Source organism: Scomber scombrus, chromosome 17 (genome assembly GCF_963691925.1).
Source record: "Scomber scombrus chromosome 17, fScoSco1.1, whole genome shotgun sequence".
In the NCBI taxonomy this organism is placed as follows: Eukaryota; Metazoa; Chordata; class Actinopteri; order Scombriformes; family Scombridae; genus Scomber; species Scomber scombrus.
The window spans coordinates 879,204-901,667 of record NC_084986.1 but is presented as its reverse complement, the minus strand read 5'-3'; the positions used below and the strand labels follow the sequence as shown (position 1 = coordinate 901,667).

At 35.7% G+C, this 22,464-nt stretch overlaps 1 protein-coding gene across 1 annotated transcript in view; it reads right to left on the bottom strand.

Annotated features, from left to right (window-relative positions):
• LOC133997987 (NLR family CARD domain-containing protein 3-like) overlaps positions 1 to 22,464 on the bottom strand; it is a gene marked incomplete at its 5' end in the record, with an annotated part of 240,351 nt that overhangs the window by 147,716 nt on the left and 70,171 nt on the right. The gene's annotated exons all lie outside the window — the stretch shown is intronic.

Sequence of the window (22,464 nt, the reverse complement as noted above, 5' to 3'; positions counted from 1 at the left end):
TCTTCAGTTTGGACTGAACCACCAGTAAGTGGATGTACATCACAGTCAGGGTCTTGGGCAGGGTCTTGAGCAGCTCTCTTCTCCTTCTTTTTTTCAACACATCCTCCAGAATTGTAGCAGTGATCCAGCAGAAGACTGGGATGTGGCACATGATGTGGAGGCTTCGTGATGTCTTGATGTTGGAGATGATGGTGCTGGCCTGCTCCTCATCTCTGAATCTTTTCCTGAAGTACTCCTCCTTCTGTGGGTCAGTGAACCCTCTGACCTCTGTCACCATGCTGACACACTCAGGAGGGATCTGATTGGCTGCTGCAGGCCGTGTGGTTATCCAGAGGCGAGCAGAGGGAAGCAGTTTCCCCCTGATGAGGTTTGTCAGCAGCACATCCACTGAGGTGGACTCTGTAACATCAGTCAGGATCTCATTGTTGCGGAAGTCCAGAGGAAGTCGACACTCATCCAGACCGTCAAAGATGAACACAACCTGGAACTCTTCAAACCTGCAGATTCCTGCTTCTTTGGTTTCAGTAAAGAAGTGATGAACAAGTTCCACCAAGCTGTACTTTTTCTCTTTCAGCATATTCAGCTCTGTGAAAGTGAATGGAAATGTGAAGTGTATGTCCTGGTTGGCTTTGTCTTCAGCCCAGTCCAGAGTGAACTTCTGTGTTAAGACTGTTTTCCCAATGCCAGCCACTCCGTTTGTCATCACTGTTCTGATTGGTTTATCTCTTCCAGGTGAGGCTTTAAAGATGTCTTCATGTCTGATTGTTGTTTCTGGTCTGTCTGGTTTCCTGGATGCTATTTCAATCTGTCTGATCTCATGTTCCATGTTCACCTCTCCAGTTTCTTGCGTTACTATGAAGATATTGGTGAAGAACTCTTGTAAAAGTTTTGAATTTCCTGCTTTTGTAATTTTCTCATTAAAATTTTGAAATTTCTCCTTCAGGTTGGATTTGACCTTGTGCTGACACATAGCAAGAATCTCTGAAAGAATGCAACAGACAACATACACAAGAGATTAATGTTACAGTAAGTTCTAATAGTTTTGTGATACAATCATACAACCATTAACGCCACAGCATCTTCCTGAATTTAAGGTTTGGTTTAAGCCTCCTTTCCACTACTCTCACACTGGTGTCTGACATAGCCTGAGCAATGTGCCTCCAAAATCATTGAAGCACAACATCTGGTCACGTGTGTCACCTAAGACAATACAACAATGTCCAGAGTCTTCAACATATCAGAACACACTTCATCCACCTCTGGCACCTTACCACTGTGAACCTCTCTGAGTACTTTAATAACCTGTACCTGTAACCTAGAGCTGGATGAGACTTCCCTCAAACATTTCAGCCCAGTCTCCCCTGTAGAGGGTGTGTCAGTCAGGGTCAGGAGATTATGAAATTATTGCCTCCTCTGCTTAGCAATGTCCTCCAACTGCTGGCCAGAACGTCTTTCGGGTCAACTTCTCTATCTTCTAAGAACCATCGCACCAGAGTTTTACTGGGGCGGCTGTGGCTCAGGAGGTAGAGCGGTCGTCCTCCAATTGGAAGATTGGTGGTTCAATTCTTACAGTCCACATGTGGATGTGTCCTTGGGACATAGATACTTAAGATACTTAACCCCAAATTGCTCCTGTTGCTGTGACAACAGTGTATGAATGGTATGAATGATTAGCTTCCTCTGATGAGCAGGTTGGCACCCTGCGTGGTAGCCCCTGCCATCAGTGTGTGAATGGGTGAATGAGATGTAGTGTAAAGCGGTTTGAGTGGTCAAAAAGACTAGAAAGGTTCTATATAAGTACAGTCCATTTACTTCCTTGACTACAAAGGTTTTAGTCCATCTAGCCTTCTGCTGCTGTTATGGAGGCTTTGAAGATGGCAACTGAATTCCACATCCCAAATCCCCCCCCATATTGTGGGGAAACACAGAAATGCTCAACATGGGCTCATGAGTAATCCAACACCCATGCCTGTCAGCCAGTGAAACTTTAGAAAAGGACCTACCCATGAAACATGGTTTCATACATCATACAATCAGGTGTCTGCAGACACGTTCACATGTGTAGAAAACACATTTCCAGCTGTGCAGTGTATTTCTGATCAACCTTTAAATACAATAATCTGTTACTCCACCTGGACCTGCAGGACCATATTTCATTGTCTCACTGATACTTCAAACCAGGGATTCCCAACCGAGGGGGGGGCACCAAAGATCCACTGGCCCAGGTTTTTGTGAAGTGTAGGATCTCTGACACGAAGATGAGAAATGAACTATATATATATTATATATTCTTTTGTGCCACCACAGTTTCATAGTGGCCAAACATGTCTGTACGTTCTACAATATATAACATTATTTTAGGGTTGAGTGGTATATTGAGTTTTTAAGATATGTCAATATACTTTCAAACGAGATATAGTTTATTTTCCATTAAAATAACAACTTTTTTTGTCATTTTGAGTCTTCTTTTGTGTGGATTACATTGTCAAATCACTCAGTTAAATTGTGACAACTCTTCACCGCTGTCTGTGTCTGCTGCACATGGAGGACTCAGCTCTACACCCGCTGGGAGAGAGGAGTAGCTAACGTTAGCCTCTTCTGCAGTTTGCTGTCATTAGTGGTTGCGCTGCTCTCTTCTGCTGCTGTTCTGTATAAAAGGTCCAGACACTGAATGGGGGACAGAGTTGCTCCATCAGTAAGTGGCTACAGGACGCTGATGTGTTAGCTGTGGTTGAGCGAGCTAGAGAGTGAATGAAGAGAGGGAGCGCTGACAGTAAGAAAGCCGCTGAATCAGATCAATAAAACGTTATTTTCTGATTGTTTCACAGCGGTTACGTTCAACAGCACAAATAAACTTCCCCACACACCTCCACTCAACCCTGCAGCTCAGCCTCAAACCTCTGAATGAGAAACACCTGAGTGCTGTTTAAAACACAACAGCAGCTTTATGCTGCTTTTAAAAAGCAAAAGTTTAATGAGAGATTCTCTTTATGGCTATGATGTCTGTATTAAAGAGCTGTTTACAGCAGGTGGAGCTGAGCTCTCAGTGTGTGCTCCACACACAGGGGAAAATATGAGGGAAATACAGATAAATTGACATGTAGGCTGTGCCTGTGCAAGTTATTTTTTCAATAAATCAACTATGAGTGACTCCCTCAGGCGGGAGCCAAAGAACCACAGGGGGTCGTGAAGTCCTCTTGATTTTAAGGGGTTTAATCATTTTAATGTGTTAAATATATTTTGTGAGGATAAGGGCATGTGTAACATGAACATCCCTCCTGCAGTATACACAGAGGTTAGCTAACAACGTAAAGGGAGCTGATGGAGAAATGGGAAGCGTCATGGAGAAGAGACTGCACACCTGCACAGTAGAGTAGCAGAGAGACAAACAGCGGTGGAGAGTTTACACAAGTAAACTCGTTACGTTGCTATAATATAATAATACAATAAGAGCTTTGTGAGTAAAAAACTAAGAGGAGTCATATATTAATTTATCATAGCAATCCACGCAAAATACAGCAGACTCATAATGACAGTAAAGAGTGTGATTTCAACTAAATGAATGATAATAGGAAACAGAACAATGAGAATGGCCACTGATCAGAAGAATCCATCGACCCTGACTTTTTATATACATATTTGTAAAAGGGAGTTATGACAGATATAACAAAGATTTTTTTTAAATTCATTGCTGGTTCACACGGCCAATCTGGACGTACTGCAGAACTGAACCTCCGATACCTGAAAGTCACTGTGGTGGTGGACAGATTTTTACAAGCTAATCATGTATTTTATTTGTCACACATGCAGTTGTACAATGAAATTCAATCTCTGCATTTAATCCATCCTTAGTATTAGGAGCAGTGGGCAGCTACTATACACCTGGGGACCAACTCCAGTTCTATGTGATTAACTTGGTCACTGACAGAAGAATTAACCTAACTTACATGTTTTTGACAATGGGAAGAAACCCATGCAAGCACAGGTAGAACATGTACACTCCACACAGGAAGTTCCCAGGCGGGTATCAAACCCAAGACCTTCTTGCTGTGAGGCAACAGTGCTAACCACCGAGACATCACTCCACAGGATAACATATAAGCATCAGGATACAACACCGTCCTATTTCCCAGCATTGATGTCATCAAGCCTGTTACTGTATCCCATCAGTTATGTGTGACAGGTGTATGTCACATGATACCTGGGTGTGTTGCACTTTAATGTCACTACAGAGTACAAACGACATGAGATCAAGAACAATATTGACCCAGATAATAACTTATTTAATGACATCATCATGGACTGTGAGTATTATGGAGGATCAGTTCAGCAGTAGGATGAAGCAATAAAGGATGTTAACACTATTACATAAATTAAACAGGAAACTCCACATAAACTACATTACATCAAAAATATCAAAATCTATTGTTAATCATTATTCATTTTGTATTCCTCACTCAGTCTTCCTTACATTACAAATACTTAAATTAATACAAATTGCATTTTTTTTGTTGCAAAAAAGGGCTATAAGACTGGTTAACAAGGTTGAATATACAAACCCCACCAATATGTTATTTGTGCACTCTCAAAATTTGAAATGTATGGATTTGGTTAACTTTAAAACATTACAGTTAATGTATAAAGCTCATTGTAAAACACTTCCAGACTGTATATAAGGGTTATTCACAAAGAGGACTAGCTCTTATCCACTGAGGGGAAATGGGCAAGAATATGAAAAGTAGCTGTGTGTCAGTGTTTGGTGTGAAGTTATGGAATGATTGTGATATTGAATTGAAAGAAATTAAAAATATGTTTTCATTTAAGAAATTATTTAAAACCAAAACATTAGAAAGTTATGTAAGAAGTGAAAGGGATGAAGAAAGAATGATGACATAATAATTGTTTTGTTTATATATCCTATATCTTTTTCTCTTCTTTTTGTTTATTTTGTTTTGTTTTGTTTTGTTTGCATGAACATCTGTATAAGAAATTATTCATGGAAAATTAAACTTACCTTACCTAACCTACCTAACTACATTTATCAAAAACATTTAATATTTCTGCTTTCTTTCTTGGAATTAGAAAATCTCATTCAGTGTCTGGAACTCACTGTTGTGAGATTTATTTACTGATAATAACAGTTTAATCATGACTTACGTTTAGAGATGGTGTGTGAGCATTGCTTATTCATCTTCCCCACAACCTTTTTGGTCACCTGCAGAGTGTTTTCACTGTAGGTCTGAACCATCAGATCCACTGTGTCGCACCGGTCTGCCTTCTCCAGTCGACTCTTTGGGATTGTTGGGAGGTCTTCCAGAACCTCAGGCTGCTCCAGGTACCACTTAAATGCTTTAAAGTCATTTTCTCCCAAATTCTGTAAAGTTCTCAAGAGATCCTCTTTAGGGTTAGAGTCTGCCATTTTGCCTCCCTGTCAGAAAGAAAGAAAACCTTTTAAACCTTAAACAAAAATACAGTTCATCACATCCCATCTCATCACTCTGCTGCTCACTGTTTACCATCAAATACTGCTTTGTTTGTGCTTTTCTGCTTTTTTACCCTCAGTTAAATTTAAGTTAACTTTAGATGTTTTGAATTAAAAGACGACCAAAAACATGAGGGGTTATACCTGTTAAAAGCTTTTAATGTGGTACATCTGTGCAGGAATTGTTTTATTGACAGCGCCTTTACAGCAGCTGGAATTAATATGTGAATCTTTTAGAGCAGTGAGTAGAACATGCCTCTGTTGTTGGAAATGGACAACAACCTGAGTTTAAGATTACAAGGCAACATGGAGGATGAGTTCAACAGAAGCACATCAGAAAACAGTTGTTCTTACAAACACATTAAATGCAGGACACTTCACAGTAATCTCATCTGTTGACTCTTCATCTGTGAAACACCAGGTGTGTTATTTTATACCAGCAGCTTGTCAAATCTTAAAACACTGACTGAATCTATTTAGGTTTTACTGTAGTTTATATCTATAATTACTGTTTGTTATCTGGGAATGCAGAATCAGTAAGAATTTACTACTTATTTTATTACTTTATAACTTTATCTAAAACAGGAAAATTCAATGAGAGGCATAGATGTTGATGACATTTTGTCTAACTTCTCTGTTCATCTGCACTTTCAACATCTTCTCAGATGCTGCTACCTCACTAAACCTCAACATGACACATGACGTCTCAACATAAGACTTTACAGTGATCAGTGTGATACAGATGAATGTACTGAATAATCTCTGTTGAACTACATAAACAAAGTCAAGTCATGATAATTATTTGTGCCACGCTGGGTTGTTTCTTTCTCTAGCTGATAGTTAACAAGCTTCATGTAAGAAGCACTTGAAACAATAGATTTCTTGTTTTGTGCTCAAAAAAGTTTGTGGTCTTCATCAGTTTTATCTGAGGTACAAAGAAATGTGAACAGACATCTGACTTTCTTTACAAGGAGAGAATCACTTGTTTAATGTAGAATCATAAAGTATTCATCTGAATGAAGTTACAGTTTTAATATGATAAAATAAAATATGAACCTAAAACAAGCTTCTATTCATCATCATGGTTTTTGCTTTACTGACCACTGCTGCTTCCTCTGTGTTCCCTTCAGCCCTTTAGCCAGGATGGCCATACTTCCTGTGACTGAGAGGTAAGAGGACCTGAGAGAGACTCAACTAAGAAGTAAAAGACTGCAAAGATGACATTTGAATAATATATTATATTAATTAAATAAAAAATATATTAATTTTTTTATCTTGTATTTTTATTTTATAATTGAACTTTTTTAAAGAGTTTACCAAGAACTCTTCTGATTAGTTTAGAGCTTCATGCATCCAACTCTAGCCTGCCACTGAATGCAGCTGAGACTGAGACTCTGTCTTTCTGCTGTAAGTACACTATGAATCCTCAGCTAGTCTGAGACTGGATTTAGTCAAAGCTGTGTCATTGAACCTACTGCAACTATTCTCTTCTGGCTGCTCTAGCAAACTGAGGATCACAGAGTCTGCCTTGCCTTGCTTGGCGCTGTCTGGAAAGATCTATCTCTTTTTTATTTTATTTATATGTAAATATGTTTTATTGGTTTTCAAAGTGTTTCCACATAAAGGAGAAGTGTACAAGACATATATGTATGACTTCAATTCACCCAATCACCCCCCAAATACAAAAGTGCATTATCATCAAAAACAGTGATATAATACCATCCACCCATCCATAGGGATATCTTGTTTGAGTATAACACAGTGAGCAAGGATTGGGGCAGAGGGGAAGGGGCCGGTGTCCATTAACTAAAAATTGAACAGAGAGGGAGACCATTGTGTAACCAACAATTTAACATTTAATTAACTATATTAAGAGGTACAGATTTAACTGCTATTGAGAAATTATTAACACCTTCACAACGTTCTATAAACACATTCTACCTGGTTATAAACTGCTCATGATGTTAACCATATGTCCTTATTTTCTGAATGTAGTGTGTGAAACTTTTGGCAACATATATGAAATGTTCAGATTTTAAATGCCGGTCAGATTAATCAGCCAGCAATTTTGTTTTTCCACTCACCAGCAGTCCATCAAGCCTAGGATAGGAGAATATGGTGTCACCTGAGTATTTCTTACAGTTGTTGATGGTTACAGTTGTATCACCCTGTACGTACCCTGTTAGGTGGTTGTCCGTGTGGTCGAAAAAATTTGAATTTCCATGTTTTTACTATTATTGGGTTTCATTTTTATTTCTCAAATTGCATGTTTTTATGTTTTTTATTTCAAATTCTTACTGTTAAATGTTTGTTTTATGTAAAGCACATTGAGTTGCCATTGTGTATGAAATGCTCTATACAAATAAAGCTGCCTTGCCTTGCCTTGCCTAGCCTAGGTTGTCTATTTTCCAGCAGCAGCCTCAGCAGGAATATTAAACTTACGCCTGGCTCCATCAACGATCAGCCAGACTTTAAAGGGGAAGAGTGGGCTGAAGTGGTAACCAGTGTTCTTCAGTTGGGCTTTAATTGGGGTGAAAAAGGGCTCTCTTTCTGGACACCTCCGTGCTGTAGTCTGCATATATGTGGCTATCTGAGCCTCTGTAAGATGGGGGGCTTTCTCTCGTGCACGCTGCATTATTCACTGCTTCGTCTGGAAGTTGTGAATACAGTCTATAAAGGGGCGAGGTATGCTATCCTGTTAAATGTTCCCACATTTCTAACTTTCTTTTCAAAATGAGGCCCTATGTTCCCACAGGGTTAGGGTTATATTTTACAACTGCATCCATAACATTCACACTCCAAAATTTTCCCCACACTCATCCAGGTCTACGGCACGTAAATCTTTATGGCCCAAATGGGAAACAAACCCCAGTCTCCAGCATGATAGTCGGGCATCAGCAGATTGGATAGAACTTCAACATTTAAATGTTTTAAATTTGTGAAATTTGAAATTTCAACTCCATAAGTCCCTGGTTACGCCGATGCTCAAAGCCCATGTGTTGGCTGTAACCCAATGAGGACAAAGCCTGGTCTACCTGATCTTGCGAGCACAAAAAGACGGCCCAATGAGGACAGCGTTGTGCCCGCCCCAGTACTTAATTTGTAAATTATTGCTCATGAGGGACTTTCACTCATAGCCTTACAGAGGTACCAGGACACCCCACATGTCTGTGGCTGTGGGAAAATAGGGCCTACATTTGAATAATCTCTTAGAAATGTGGGAACATAGAGCTGTGGGAACATAGGTGCTGTGGGAACATAAAGGTTTGGGAACATAGAGACTAAATTTAAATAATTTCTTAGATACGTGGGAATATATTTGGGAACGTAATAATAATAATAATAATAAATAATAATGCATTTTATTTAAAGGCGCTTTTCAAAGCACTCAAGGACACCTTACATAAACACAACAACAGTACATCAAACAATACAAATCAGGTAACATTTAGTGCAAAGATGAAGAATAAATATGAATGTGACTATAAAGTGCATTAGTACAATAAATAAACAAGAACGTGATTACATAGTGTAATCAGTGTGAGACAGGTGCATTTTCAGGCAGGATTTAAAGGAGGAGACAGAGTCAGAAGTGGGAAATGTCTGGTGGGAGAGAGTTCCAAAGGCGGGGGGCAGATCGACTGAAGGCTCTTGACCCCATGATGGTAGTTAAGTTGGCAGATGGAGCAAAGAGCTGGTTGGCAGAGGAGGATCGGAGAGTTCGGGAGGGTGTGTAGATGTGAATAAGTTCCGAGAGATATGATGGTGCCAGGTTGTGAAGGATCTTGTAAGTGAGGAGTAGAATCTTAAAGTCAATGCGGGATTTGATAGGAAGCCAATGAAGTTGCTGCAGGGCAGGAGTGATGTGTTCAATAGAGGGGGTTTTGGTGATGATACGAGCGGCTGCGTTCTGGACCAGCTGGAGTTTGTGAAGAGATTTCCGCGGAAGACCAAAGAGGAGAGAGTTACAGTAGTCCAGATGGGATGTGATCAGGATGTTTACCAGGATAGCGGTGCAGGGTGGTGAAAGTGAGGGACGGAGACGATTGATGTTACGTAGATGGAAGTATGCAGTCCGAGTAACGTTATTGATGTGGGCTTCGAAAGATAATGTGCTGTCTAGACATGGGCTATGGAGAAAGTGTTGAGTGTTGCTAAGGTTGATCTGGTACCTATGAGAGAAGTCCTGAGTCAGATGCCATCAGGAGGTCATTGGTGATTTTCACTAGGGCTGTCTCGGTGCTGTGGGGGGGACGGAAGCCAGACTGAAATTGTTCATAGAGATTGTTGTCAGACAGGTGGGTGTGGACCTGAGCTGCAACAGTTCTTTCTAGTATTTTGGAGAGAAATGGCAGGTTTGAGGTAGGACGGAAGTTGTTCAAATCATTCGGATCGGCGCCAGGTTTCTTGAGTGTTTGACTTATTGCAGCAGTCTTTAGTGATGATGGAACAACACCAGAAGTCAGTGGGGATTGAATGATGTCAGTTATTAACGCAGACAGGGCAGGTAGGCAGATTTTTACCAGGTGGGTAGGTAGGGGGTCTAACTGGCAGGTAGATGGCTTGGATATATGAATGAGACCAGTTATTTCGGAGACAGTTGGCAGTATGAAGCTGGCGAGCGGAGAGCTGAAGGACGATGTAGGCCAAGAGTGCAGAGAGGATGCAGAGTTATTTGTAGCAGTCAGTGTCTGGTGGATATTTTTAATTTTTGCATTGAAGAAGGTCATGAAGGCATCACACTGTGTAACTGTGAGTAAGTGAGGTGGTAGAGCATCAGGAGGTTTCAGAATATTGCTGAGAGTTGAGAATAGGGTTCTAGTGTTCCCATCAGCTGTCATGATTAAGGTTGAGTAGTATGTGGTCTTGGCTGAAGAAAGAGCATCCTTATATTGAAGTATGTGATCATAATAAATTTCTTTGTGAATTGCAAGGCTGGTTTTTACATAGAGGCGCTACATCGACGGCCTTTAGTTTTGAGCTGGCGTAGTGCTGGTGTAAACCAAGGAGCAGAGTGGGTAAAAGAAACACACCTATTTTTCAGAGGTGCAAGAGTATTTAGCAGTCCATGAAGTCCATCATTGTAGTGAGATACTAGTTCATCTGTGGTGGATCCATTTTCTCTGCTAGGGAAGTCATCAATTCCATTGGAGAGGGCCGACAGGTCAATATTCTTAATGTTTCGGAATGTGATTAGTGATTAGTCTTGGATAATCTTAGATTGACATTGCAGGATATTAACTTGTGGTCTGAGATAGGCAGATCTGAGGCACAACAGTTATGAGGGGTTACACCAGAACAGCAGATTAGGTCAAGAATGTTTCCTTTGGAGTGTGTCGGAAAGTCAATATATTGCTGTATTCCAAAGCTGTCAAGGCATGAAGTAAAGTCCCTTGTAAAAGCATTGTTGATGTTATCCAAGTGAATATTAAAATCTCCCAGCAGTAGTAAATTTGGGGACACAGAACATGAGGTTGTTAAGAAGGCAGAGAATTCCGGTAGGAAGGTATTATTGGGCTTGGGTGGCCGATAAATAGTGGCGAGGATGATAGGAGTTGGGCCCTTGATTTGGAGAGCAATGGACTCAAATGAAGGGTGCACAGGCACAGTGATAGCGGACACTTTCCACTTTTCACTGTATAGTATTGCCAAGCCACCCCCTCTGCCAGAGGTACGGGGTTGTGATGTGTAGACAAACCCAGGAGGAATAGTTTGCTTAAGGTGTGAGAAGTCATTAGGTTGCTGCCATGTCTCAGTCAAGCAACAGAAGTCAAACTTACGATCATTCAGTAGATCATAGAACAGAGGTCCCTTTTTAGTCAGCGAACGGATGTTAAATAACCCAAGGGTTAGATTGCTGATGTGAGGTTTGGTGTTAGCTGACCTGACTGGATTAACTAGGAAGCTATGATCAACAGTTAGTCTGCTCCTGTGCCTGTGCATTGACTTGCGATGTGAAATAACAACAGGAATTGGGAACCAGTTAATCACAGCAGTGGAAGTAGCTTTATGACAGCTAGTAGGGCGACATAGACATGCTCCCCGCTAGTTAGTAGCTTAAATGCTAATTTTGCCAGTTTTTAAAGCAAACTCTCCAAGTTTTTGTGAGTAAAAGTACCACTACTTTGATGAAATTTTACTTAATTACAAGTAAAACTAGTAAAGGTAAAAAGTAGCTGGTTAAAAATTTACTTTTTTAATGGACATTTCTTTTACTGTGCGTCCATAAAAATAGAAGTTTATTGTGTTCTGTTAGAGTTTATATGTCGCTATGAGAGCTAGCTGCCAGGTTGTCACAGGCTGCAATACTTTATGAACGTTAAGTTATCGTATCATGCTGGTTAACGCTTTTATAGAATACCCTTTGCTTTTTTTCCCCATTGCCCTGATTGTACAACACATTATGACGTGACTATTGTGCTTACATTGTTCTGATGGAAGAACAAGGTCATCCGTTTACAAGATAATGTATTGTATATAATCTGACAACTTCCTCTGCTCTGGGCTCATTCTTGCCATCTCACACTTGAGACAGCAAAGAGTCCGTCTGCAGGCGACCGAATAAACGCTCAGAAAGACAACGAACGACTTTGTGCTTCTTAATATAAAATTGCCAGAACAGATGCCAGTCAGAGATGGACATGAACAGGAGTACAGAGACCTCACAGACGCTTTAACTGTCTGGAGCAACACCAGCTGACTTCTGCTGAACACCTCCAAAACAAAGGAGATGGTGGTGGACTTCCACAGAACTAAGCCCCCCCTTCAGCCTGTCATCATTTAGGGACAGGACACTGAGATGCTACAAAGCTATAAATATCTAGGTGTAAACCTGGTGCATATGTTTTACCTGCCTGGCAGACAGCAATGTGAAGCGGCTGGATAAGCTTGTGAGGAAGGCAGGCTCGGTGCTTGACGCTCACAGCTAAGAGACACTGTCCGTCCTCCTGCACCTTCAAAGTGCAGGAGAGCAATTCTGGCAGTGGGAGGCTCATCTCACTGCGCTGTAAGACGGAGCAGTTGAGGAGCTCCTTTGTACATGAAGTCATCAGGGTTTACAACAATAACATCATTACATAGTGACGGGCCACTGCAATACTGGATAATGTGCAATATTTTTCCTCTTCTTAACTATCTCATAAAGTTATACATATTTATTGAGTTGTAGGCTGCGTTTTAATCTGCTCTTACCTTGTTTTTTAACTTCAAGGTCTTTGTATGCATTTGTGTGTGTGATCTACTGGATATCTGAATTTCCCTGTGGGGATTAATAAAGTATCTATCTATCTATCTATCTATCTATCTATCTATCTAGCAGGAGACTTAGTATGGTTAGCAGGTCATTGCCTGCTGCAGCCACTTACTCATCCATTCAGAGAGGAACTACTGTGTTTACTGACCAGAACCGATGGCTGTCATCTTAGGACTCCACCACTCTTCCATCTTCTCCTGACTATAAGATTGGGTGGGGGCAGGCTAACGATCAGCGTGGGTGGCAGTATTGGCACTGGACCCTGAGCCCAAGGCCCTCTATATGATGGGCTGGTTGAATGTTTCAACCGCACCCTGGCAGCCCTACTTCCTATCCTGACCTGTTGTGAAACTGAGACTGCACCTGTCCTTGGTCCTGTAGGCATACTGGATGGCAAATCATTCAGGAATTCACCAAGTGCACCCCTGCAGCTCTCAAGTTTGGGCATGCGCTGTGCAGCTGTGATCAGCTGCCACCATAATTGGAAACAGACGTCACGTCAACACTAGAAATATATTTCCTCGTTTCCTTTCACCTCACATGGTTTCCTTAAATCTCTCCTACAAGTAGGTGCAACTAAGACACCAGGTAAAGACGCAAGTTAGGGAAATATGGATGTAGTTTAAGAGATTTGGGATGTTCCCAGTGTTACACACAACAAGCTTCAGCTACCAATGTCACAAATGTTTTGTTTCTTGTACAAAATTATGTGCAGATGACATTGAAAAGATACATTGGTTATTAGAAATTAATAACTTTGACAGTAAACCCCTCTTGTAGATTATCTAATCATTAGTGTCTCTAACACATATGGTCAGAGTCCAGGTTGATATGAACACTTTTTCCTATCTAATTTCTTCTAGGATCTATACACATGCATGAGCTGTGATATTCTCTTAGTCTGTTTCTATTCATTCTATATTGGACACTATGTGTGAATGTGTATATATATATACATCATTAAAACATATATATATATATATATATATATATATATATATATATATATATATATATATATATATATATATATATATATATATATGTGTTTTACAGATTTTGAGCTAATTCATAATATTTATGTTTTGTAAATACCATCTTTTTTCCCAATTTCCTGTAAATATAGTGTTTTTATTTAATTCCTAATATTCTTTATACTTATCATCAGGTTTTGGTTTGGTACCCATTTACTCTGTGTCTCAAGATCTTTTAATTCTTTATTAAGGGCTATTAGCCGTAATTGTTTCGTTTTCTTTTCATGAGTGCAAAAGGATATAATTTTACCTCTAACATGCGCTCTTAGAGTATCCCATACTATACCTGGGTCAACTTCCTCGTGTCATTTTCTTCCAAAATCACTTTTATTTCCTTTCTTTTTGGGACGTAAATTGTGGGTTGTTTAGGATGCTTATATTTAGACTGACTGTGATCTTCCTGGATTATCACTAATATGAATAGTGCAAACTATAGGAGCATGATCAGAAATATCAATACACCAACTAAATGTATATTTTCATTACTGTTGAAAAGGCTGTCTAGGGCTGAGCAGAGAGTGGCTAACCACCAACCAGTAGAGGGCGCACTGTCGCTGTTCTGCCTGCAACAAAGCCAGTCTGAACCGGTTTTGCTAGCAGCAAGAAAGAAGGGAGTTTTAGAGATTAGACCTGCTTTTCAGAGGTTTCAGTTGGGTTTTTTGATGTCCTAAGTCTATTTTTTTAGTTCAAGAGGATTGTGTGCGTCCATTTGTACTGTAAGTAGGTTTCAGTTTGATATTGTGAAATATAATTAGTTTGAGTTACAGTAGTAAACAGAGTGTTAATGTGGTTAACCTTTGAGCTAATATTTGTTAACACATTACTCCTTTTGTTGTATAATGAGGATGTTTTACCTGAGTGTGGTCTTTTCTGTTATCGTTGTACATTCTAGAAACCACACACCTCCAAGTCTCTGTAAGAATCTGGCAGAAATAAAGAACTCTTTTTGCACTCCACGGTCTGGTTATTGAGACCCACCAGAGCCCTGACCGGACTCTCCACAGCGATCCATACTCTCCCACCACCCACACCCCAACACTATTTTTCAATTACTCTTGTTGGCTCCTGATGTCCTGTTGATGGCACTGATCCTATTAACACCATTTACATGAATGTTTGAAATTTTGATTTAACTTTTGTGACTTAGTGACTTAAAATTTGGACGCAATAAGCATCAAGCTCTATTATTACATTTGTCTGTTTCAACACATGAATATGATTAGATGATGGTGATGTCACTGGTTAGTTGACTGTATGTTGAAGAAACTGCATTAACTAGTTTCCTTTTCATACAGTTGTATTTGTGTGCACTACAGAGCTCATATGCAGCAAGTTATAGTTCACTTGTGTTTAAAAACTGATGACATGCATATATGTTCATCCAGCTGTGTGTCAGAAAGAAGAAAATACTCACCGGGTGAATTCAGATCCACATGTGGTCACAGAGTGGTTCTACCTTCACCTGTAGAGGAAACACAGAGAGAAGCTGATTCTCCTTCATCAGTCCTTCATCATCAATCTGAGGACGCTGTCACACTCTCATGACTTCACAGTCAAAGTCCAAAAGCATCAAGATGATATTAAAGCAGTGAAGCTTGCAGCAGAGTTCAGCTCCAAACACACAGGAGGAACCTGCCAAGACTCTGTGAGGACATGAAACAATCTGACAGATTTCACTGGAAACTCATGTTCATCTGTCCACAAACTAATGTCACTGTTGTCTGTCTGATGGAAACAGAACCCCAAAGAACTGAACACACACTGAAGAAATGTCTTTAAGAGTTTTCACATCAACAGTTCACACTATGTTATTAAAATAAGGCTGTAACTTTTTATAAAACTATCATACAAACATTTTTGCAGGATGAGTCAAATCTGTTGTATTTGGAGGAGTGAGGGACTGTTTGATAACAGACATGATTTGATCTCTTTATGATTATCATCTATTATTCTGAATCCTGATGTTTGAAGAGACTAAATCCAACAGTTAATTTATATAACAAGTGTTATTATGTGTGTCTCACAGTGTGATGACTTTCTGCTGTACAACTTCACTGGTGTTCAAAACTATTCAACTAAATCTACTGTTACTACTAAAACTACTGTTACTACTAAAACTACTGTTACTACTAAAACTACTAAAACTACTAAAACTACTGTTACTACTAAAACTACTGTTACTACTAAAACTACTAAAACTACTGTTACTACTAAAACTACTAAAACTACTGTTACTACTAAAACTACTAAAACTACTAAAACTACTGTTACTACTAAAACTACTGTTACTACTAAAACTACTGTTACTACTAAAACTACTAAAACTACTAAAACTACTGTTACTACTAAAACTACTGTTACTACTAAAACTACTAAAACTACTGTTACTACTAAAACTACTAAAACTACTGTTACTACTAAAACTACTAAAACTACTAAAACTACTGTTACTACTAAAACTACTAAAACTACTAAAATTACTGTTACTACTAAAACTACTAAAACTACTAAAACTACTGTTACTACTAAAACTACTGTTACTACTAAAACTACTAAAACTACTAAAACTACTGTTACTACTAAAACTACTAAAACTACTAAAACTACTAAAACTACTGTTACTACTAAAACTACTAAAACTACTAAAACTACTGTTACTACTAAAACTACTAAAACTACTAAAACTACTAAAACTACTAAAACTACTGTTACTACTAAAACTACTAAAACTACTAAAACTACTGTTACTACTAAAACTACTGTTACTACTAAAACTACTAAAACTACTAAAACTACTAAAACTACTGTTACTACTAAAACTACTGTTACTACTAAAACTACTGTTACTACTAAAACTACTAAAACTACTAAAACTACTGTTACTACTAAAACTACTGTTACTACTAAAACTACTAAAACTACTAAAATTACTAAAACTACTAAAACTACTGTTACTACTAAAACTACTAAAACTACTGTTACTACTAAAACTACTGTTACTACTAAAACTACTGTTACTACTAAAACTACTAAAACTACTGTTACTACTAAAACTACTGTTACTACTAAAACTACTAAAACTACTGTTACTACTAAAACTACTGTTACTACTAAAACTACTAAAACTACTGTTACTACTAAAACTACTGTTACTACTAAAACTACTAAAACTACTAAAACTACTGTTACTACTAAAACTACTGTTACTACTAAAACTACTAAAACTACTGTTACTACTAAAACTACTAAAACTACTAAAACTACTGTTACTACTAAAACTACTAAAACTACTAAAATTACTGTTACTACTAAAACTACTAAAACTACTGTTACTACTAAAACTACTAAAACTACTGTTACTACTAAAACTACTAAAACTACTGTTACTACTAAAACTACTAAAACTACTGTTACTACTAAAATTACTGTTACTACTAAAACTACTGTTACTACTAAAATTACTGTTACTACTAAAACTACTGTTACTACTAAAACTACTGTTACTACTAAAACTACTAAAACTACTAAAACTACTGTTACTACTAAAACTACTGTTACTACTAAAACTACTGTTACTACTAAAACTACTAAAACTACTGTTACTACTAAAACTACTGTTACTACTAAAACTACTGTTACTACTAAAACTACTAAAACTACTAAAACTACTGTTACTACTAAAACTACTGTTACTACTAAAACTACTAAAACTACTAAAACTACTGTTACTACTAAAACTACTGTTACTACTAAAACTACTAAAACTACTGTTACTACTAAAACTACTAAAACTACTAAAACTACTGTTACTACTAAAACTACTGTTACTACTAAAACTACTAAAACTACTAAAACTACTAAAACTACTGTTACTACTAAAACTACTAAAACTACTGTTACAACTAAAACTACTAAAACTACTAAAACTACTAAAACTACTAAAACTACTAAAACTACTAAAACTACTAAAATTACTAAAACTACTAAAACTACTAAAACTACTGTTACTACTAAAACTACTAAAACTACTAAAATTACTAAAACTACTAAAACTACTAAAACTACTGTTACTACTAAAACTACTAAAACTACTGTTACTACTAAAACTACTGTTACTACTAAAACTACTAAAACTACTGTTACTACTAAAACTACTGTTACTACTAAAACTACTAAAACTACTAAAATTACTGTTACTACTAAAACTACTAAAACTACTGTTACTACTAAAACTACTAAAACTACTGTTACTACTAAAACTACTAAAACTACTAAAATTACTGTTACTACTAAAACTACTAAAACTACTGTTACTACTAAAACTACTAAAACTACTGTTACTACTAAAACTACTGTTACTACTAAAACTACTGTTACTACTAAAATTACTGTTACTACTAAAACTACTGTTACTACTAAAACTACTAAAACTACTAAAACTACTAAAACTACTAAAACTACTGTTACTACTAAAACTACTGTTACTACTAAAACTACTAAAACTACTAAAACTACTGTTACTACTAAAACTACTAAAACTACTAAAACTACTAAAACTACTGTTACTACTAAAACTACTGTTACTACTAAAACTACTAAAACTACTGTTACTACTAAAACTACTGTTACTACTAAAACTACTAAAACTACTAAAACTACTAAAACTACTGTTACTACTAAAACTACTGTTACTACTAAAACTACTAAAACTACTGTTACTACTAAAACTACTGTTACTACTAAAACTACTGTTACTACTAAAACTACTGTTACTACTAAAACTACTAAAACTACTGTTACTACTAAAACTACTAAAACTACTAAAACTACTGTTACTACTAAAACTACTAAAACTACTAAAACTACTAAAACTACTAAAACTACTAAAACTACTGTTACTACTAAAACTACTAAAACTACTGTTACTACTAAAACTACTGTTACAACTAAAACTACTAAAACTACTAAAACTACTGTTACTACTAAAACTACTAAAACTACTGTTACTACTAAAACTACTAAAACTACTGTTACTACTAAAACTACTAAAACTACTAAAACTACTGTTACTACTAAAACTACTAAAACTACTGTTACAACTAAAACTACTAAAACTACTAAAACTACTGTTACTACTAAAACTACTAAAACTACTGTTACTACTAAAATTACTAAAACTACTAAAACTACTGTTACAACTAAAACTACTAAAACTACTGTTACTACTAAAACTACTAAAACTACTAAAACTACTAAAACTACTGTTACAACTAAAACTACTAAAACTACTAAAACTACTGTTACTACTAAAACTACTAAAACTACTGTTACTACTAAAACTACTAAAACTACTAAAACTACTAAAACTACTAAAACTACTAAAACTACTGTTATTACTAAAACTACTAAAACTACTGTTACTACTAAAACTACTAAAACTACTAAAACTACTGTTACTACTAAAACTACTAAAACTACTAAAACTACTAAAACTACTGTTACTACTAAAACTACTGTTACTACTAAAACTACTAAAACTACTAAAACTACTGTTACTACTAAAACTACTAAAACTACTAAAACTACTAAAACTACTAAAACTACTAAAACTACTAAAACTACTGTTACTACTAAAACTACTGTTACTACTAAAACTACTAAAACTACTAAAACTACTAAAACTACTGTTACTACTAAAACTACTGTTACTACTAAAACTACTGTTACTACTAAAACTACTGTTACTACTAAAACTACTAAAACTACTGTTACTACTAAAACTACTAAAACTACTAAAACTACTGTTACTACTAAAACTACTAAAACTACTAAAACTACTGTTACTACTAAAACTACTGTTACTACTAAAACTACTTAAACTACTGTTACTACTAAAACTACTAAAACTACTAAAACTACTAAAACTACTAAAACTACTGTTACTACTAAAACTACTAAAACTACTAAAACTACTAAAACTACTGTTACTACTAAAACTACTAAAACTACTAAAACTACTGTTACTACTAAAACTACTAAAACTACTAAAACTACTAAAACTACTAAAACTACTGTTACTACTAAAACTACTAAAACTACTAAAATTACTGTTACTACTAAAACTACTAAAACTACTGTTACTACTAAAACTACTAAAACTACTGTTACTACTAAAACTACTAAAACTACTGTTACTACTAAAACTACTAAAACTACTAAAACTACTAAAACTACTGTTACTACTAAAACTACTAAAACTACTAAAACTACTGTTACTACTAAAACTACTAAAACTACTGTTACTACTAAAACTACTAAAACTACTAAAACTACTGTTACTACTAAAACTACTAAAACTACTGTTACTACTAAAACTACTAAAACTACTAAAACTACTAAAACTACTGTTACTACTAAAACTACTAAAACTACTAAAACTACTGTTACTACTAAAACTACTGTTACTACTAAAACTACTAAAACTACTAAAACTACTAAAACTACTGTTACTACTAAAACTACTGTTACTACTAAAACTACTAAAACTACTGTTACTACTAAAACTACTAAAACTACTGTTACTACTAAAACTACTAAAACTACTGTTACAACTAAAACTACTAAAACTACTAAAACTACTAAAACTACTGTTACTACTAAAACTACTAAAACTACTGTTACTACTAAAACTACTAAAACTACTAAAACTACTAAAACTACTGTTACTACTAAAACTACTAAAACTACTAAAACTACTGTTACTACTAAAACTACTAAAACTACTGTTACTACTAAAACTACTGTTACTACTAAAACTACTGTTACAACTAAAACTACTAAAACAACTAAAACTACTAAAACTACTAAAATTACTAAAACTACTAAAATTACTAAAACTACTAAAACTACTAAAACTACTGTTACTACTAAAACTACTAAAACTACTAAAACTACTAAAACTACTAAAACTACTGTTACTACTAAAACTACTAAAACTACTAAAACTACTGTTACTACTAAAACTACTGTTACTACTAAAACTACTGTTACTACTAAAACTACTAAAACTACTAAAACTACTGTTACTACTAAAACTACTAAAACTACTAAAACTACTAAAACTACTGTTACTACTAAAACTACTAAAACTACTAAAACTACTGTTACTACTAAAACTACTGTTACTACTAAAACTACTAAAACTACTAAAACTACTAAAACTACTGTTACTACTAAAACTACTGTTACTACTAAAACTACTGTTACTACTAAAACTACTGTTACTACTAAAACTACTAAAACTACTGTTACTACTAAAACTACTGTTACTACTAAAACTACTGTTACTACTAAAACTACTGTTACTACTAAAACTACTAAAACTACTGTTACAACTAAAACTACTGTTACTACTAAAACTACTAAAACTACTAAAACTACTGTTACAACTAAAACTACTAAAACTACTAAAACTACTGTTACTACTAAAACTACTGTTACAACTAAAACTACTAAAACTACTAAAACTACTAAAACTACTGTTACTACTAAAACTACTGTTACTACTAAAACTACTGTTACTACTAAAACTACTGTTACTACTAAAACTACTAAAACTACTAAAACTACTGTTACTACTAAAACTACTAAAACTACTGTTACTACTAAAACTACTAAAACTACTAAAACTACTGTTACTACTAAAACTACTAAAACTACTAAAACTACTGTTACTACTAAAACTACTAAAACTACTAAAACTACTAAAACTACTGTTACTACTAAAACTACTAAAACTACTGTTACTACTAAAACTACTAAAACTACTGTTACTACTAAAACTACTAAAACTACTGTTACTACTAAAACTACTAAAACTACTAAAACTACTGTTACTACTAAAACTACTAAAACTACTAAAACTACTGTTACTACTAAAACTACTAAAACTACTAAAACTACTAAAACTACTAAAACTACTAAAAGTACTGTTACTACTAAAACTACTGTTACTACTAAAACTACTAAAACTACTAAAACTACTGTTACTACTAAAACTACTAAAACTACTGTTACTACTAAAACTACTAAAACTACTGTTACTACTAAAACTACTAAAACTACTGTTACTACTAAAACTACTAAAACTACTAAAACTACTAAAACTACTAAAACTACTAAAACTACTGTTACTACTAAAACTACTGTTACAACTAAAACTACTAAAACTACTGTTACTACTAAAACTACTAAAACTACTAAAACTACTGTTACTACTAAAACTACTGTTACTACTAAAACTACTAAAACTACTAAAACTACTAAAACTACTAAAACTACTAAAACTACTAAAACTACTAAAACTACTGTTACTACTAAAACTACTAAAACTACTAAAACTACTAAAACTACTGTTACTACTAAAACTACTGTTACTACTGTTACTACTAAAACTACTGTTACTACTGTTACTACTAAAACTACTGTTACTACTAAAACTACTGTTACAACTAAAACTACTAAAACTACTGTTACTACTAAAATTACTGTTACTACTAAAACTACTAAAACTACTAAAACTACTGTTACTACTAAAACTACTAAAACTACTAAAACTACTAAAACTACTGTTACTACTAAAACTACTAAAACTACTAAAACTACTGTTACTACTAAAACTACTAAAACTACTAAAA